Source organism: Pempheris klunzingeri, chromosome 24 (genome assembly GCF_042242105.1).
Source record: "Pempheris klunzingeri isolate RE-2024b chromosome 24, fPemKlu1.hap1, whole genome shotgun sequence".
NCBI lineage: Eukaryota > Metazoa > Chordata > Actinopteri > Acropomatiformes > Pempheridae > Pempheris > Pempheris klunzingeri.
In genome coordinates, this window is record NC_092035.1 from 888882 (window position 1) to 893044 (window position 4163).

Below are 4163 nucleotides of genomic sequence, written 5' to 3' on the forward strand. Positions count from 1 at the left end.
TTGTGGCTAACAAAAAAAAGTACACAACCACTTTACAGAGAGAACATAATGTCTGCAGTGGCCCTAATCTGGTGCAGTCAGCATGGGCGGGGTGGGGGTGGAGATGAGGGGGGGGGTTTATGGACAAAAGGTGCAGAGATCTCAGCATAATTTCTCAAGACAGACTGGCGTGCTGGCAGCGCTGCGGCCGCGGTTACATAACGGCTAAAACCCTCGTTTAAAAGCATCCCTGTGACTCCTTATTACTGTTATGACTGTTATTACCGGACGTCAATCAGCCGCAGCGTTACATAAAGGCTCTCTGGCGGACGGTCTGCCTGATATCGCCGAGCATTATGGGAAAATGTAGCGCAATCAACAACCAAGTGAAGATAAACGACACTGAAACCTCTCACTGTGGCCGTACTCTTCTTCAAACATCTTTGTTTTATCATAGAAAGGGGAAAAAAAATAAAAAATACATGTGACAAGGAGTCGAAAGCTGTATTTACACTGGGATATGTCACTAGCTGCAAAGCCACCAGACTCCATTGGCAAAAACAGCAATTTTACTTGGACACAAGGGTTGCTGGTCTCCCACTGCCATGATTAGTTAGTTTGTTTGTGTTGAACTAACCCTTTACTAACATGTTAGTTTGGATCCTGACTCGGCCCTTTAAAGCACCAAAATTACACAATTACACAAAGAAACTAACAGATTGAGGCAGTGAGAGACAAGCAACTCCTGTGTTCTGTGAGGTAAAATAACTGATTTTGTGAATGAAGTCTGGTGTCTCTGAGGAGAGTCCAATAACGGCTGTTTTCCATTAAACAAAAAGGTTGTTTATTTTTCTTTATTTCAACAACATGTTGGTCCGTTATCTGTATTCAAATTAAAAAGTCTCAGTATTAAACTCCATCACCAGACTCCATTGAGAAAAACACTCATTTTACGTCACAGAAAACAGGACTTCCTGGACAACTGCTGCCTCCATCACTGAGCTAATGCGTTGGTTTGGATCTGAACTAAACCTTTAAACCACCAAAGTCACACAATAACACAAACAAACTAACTGATGGAGGCAGCAGCAGAGCAGCAGCTCCTATGTTCTGTGAGCTAAAATAACCATTTTTGTAAATGGAATCTGGTGTGTGTGCAGAGAGCGCTATAACGGCTGTTTGTGGTTAGAATAACACTCTGAGCCTGTCAGTGGACCTACTGGACCAGTTCCAACACTTACCAGTCATTTAGATACTAGAATATGTACAGATAGGTCCCAGGGTTAAAAACAGCGGAGCTATCCTTTAATTAACCCCAACTGTGTGACTTTCTCTTTAACCTTTGAAGCCTGATTTGACTGTTGTGCCTTTTAGTCTCATGCTGAAGTGATAAATCAATAAACAGCTACTTTTAATAATGAATAATCTGGTCATTACATTTTAATCAAGTTTACAGTCACTCTCTGGTTGCAGCTCCTCCAGTGGGAGGATCTGATGTGCTGCTTTTATCCGTTTTAAATCTCTGGAAGTTTTGGACAGTTGGTTGCATAAAACAAGACATGATTTGCATTTTTTAAACTATTGTCAGACATTTTCCTTCCCACACGCTCCATCCTTTAGTGCGTCTGTGCTGGTTTATGTAACATAACGTGGAGGATTTGGAGCTGGAGAGGAGAGGCGGTGCAATAAAGTCAAGAATAAAAGAACAATTAGAGGGTTTGAGCGGCTCAGAGTGAGAGAAAGTGCACTCTGGCTGGACGAGACAAAGGAGCAGAGAGAGCCCAAAGCCTGGAGTGGCAGGTGACTCACTGATTTATCCCACAAAGACTAATTCTCCAACATATAAACCCCGGCTCACGTCACTTTCTTTGTCCCCTGAACGCGACAGTACCTGCATCCGAGTCGGCGCAAAAAACGGCTGAAACGTGAGAGTGAGCGCTATGTGGGTACAGTCCTGACAAAATGAGAGAGGATACACAGAGCCTGGAGGGCCGACAAACACACGGCGCTGAGGCTAACTAGGTCACATGGTGCGTTCACTGACTGCAGGCTGGACCGCAGACAAAATGAGACAAAAGCAGCAGGACACAAAAGGGTCCGGGTGGAAAAAAGGAAACGTTTGTGTTACTGGAGAGCAGCTCTGATAACCAGGCTGGAGAGATTAAACACTCCACCTGTTCTTCTCCCATCTGCTGTATCCCACTCACTGCGACTTAGAATGTTTCTCTCCACCAGACTCCATTGACAAAAACACTCATTTTACCTAACAGAACACAGGAGTTAACTGTGCAACCTCTGCCTCTCTCAGCAAACTAACATGTTATCTTAGATAGTAACTAACCTTTTAAAAAACCAAAGTCACACAGTAACACAAACAAACAAACTGATGGAGGCAGCAGCAGAGCAGCAGCTCCTGTGTTCTGTGAGATTAAAATTACTGTTTTTATCAATGGAGTCTGGTGGATTTGAAGAGAAAGCCTCTCATCATAACAATGTAAAGCAGTGAACATTTTCTAAATATACTGTACACTAAAACTAATGTTGGCTAAATTACATTGTCCTGCTGAAGCCATTCCCTCTTTCTCTTCTCTCTCTTCACAGCCACCAGACTCCGTTGATAAAAATGACCATTTAACCTCACAGAACACAGGAGCTGCTGGTCTACCACCGCTCCAATCGGGCCCCTTTTTTCTGTTATTGTGTGACTTTTGTGTTGTAAATGCTCAGTTCGGATCTGAACTGACATGTTAGTTCTTTTATCGATGCAGCAGGAGACCAGCAGCTCCTGCGATCTGCGAGGTTAAATTACTGTTTCTATGAATGGAGTCTGGTGGCTTTGAAGCGAGCAAAGAGAAAGCGAGAACGGCTTCAGCTTCCCGTGTAAACGGCTGTTTGAGGGAAATGTAAAGCAGTGAAAATATTCTAATTATAGCGTACACTTAAAGGATTTTTCTTTTCTTTTTAGGAGGATGAACCAGTGTTCCTGCTGCAAACACACTTCATATAATGTGAACTATCCCTTTAACCTGTTATCGTTTGGATTCCTCTGCCTTTGTGTTTGATGCCGCTGCTTTCGAGTGAGGACGTGAACCTGCAGGGTTTTGTTAAAGCATCAGAAGATGTTCAGAACAGATCAGCTGGTGAGAAGTGAAGGATTTCCTCCAGAGCGCAGCGGGGAGCGACGTAAACACACACGACAGAAGACTTCAGCGGGTTTTGGTTTAAGTCTAAACACCCACAACAACTTCCTGCTGACACAGACGCTGGTTCTTGGAGTTCCTGGTGTGCTTTCTTCCCTGCTGCTGTTAATTATCTGTGTTTTACTGCCTTTAAGTCTGTAAAACCCACAGAGGAGAGACCTGTTTGTCAGAGCTCCTCTGTGCTTCCTGCTGGGGGGAAATGAAGTCTGAGTTTTTGGCTCCAAGGGCAGAAAATGGGTCACCAGGCTGGCAGGACATCCATCCATCCATCCATCCATCCATCCATCCATATGCAAATGAGCCGAGCGCCGGCGGAGAATAAGTGGCGAGCTGTGAGTCACGGTAAGTAGGCCGAGTCTCGCCTGCTCCTTCAGAGGGAGCAGCAGGAGCTCCTCCGAGAGGGTTCGACGACTTCCTTACATAATGACAAGAGGCGCACGGCGAGGACGGCGGCCTCCACAGCTGAGGGCTTGTGTAACACGACGTGAGTGTGAGCGACACGTCCAGATGTGCGCTGAGGGGCAGAGACGGAGGATGACAGTGCTGCTGCTGCTGTTTTGGGTTATTTCCAGCATGAAAGCAGGCCGAGTGAGTCACCGTGTGCCGCTGGATTCAGGGGAAATGGAAATGAGCAAAGTGGCAGCGAGTCACCGCTGCGACTGTTGTGTTATGTAGCTCAGACAGCTGTGCAGCCACCGAGCACCATCACACGCCACAGCGACTCATCTCAGCTGGTCCTGACGCAGACTTTTATTCCATTTAGGTCCCACTTTTGTGCCCAAATCCATTGTTCACTTCTCCAGTTGTCCTACAAATCTCCCTCAAGCCAAGCCTCTTTGATTTAATTGTAGTATTTTTAAACCTGTTTGTCCTATTTGTACATATTTTAGTGTCCACGTGACCGGTAGGTACAGAAAGTGTTGGAACTGGTCCAGTAGGTCAAAGTAAGTCCACTAAAAGTGCTTGTTTTAGCCACTGACAGGC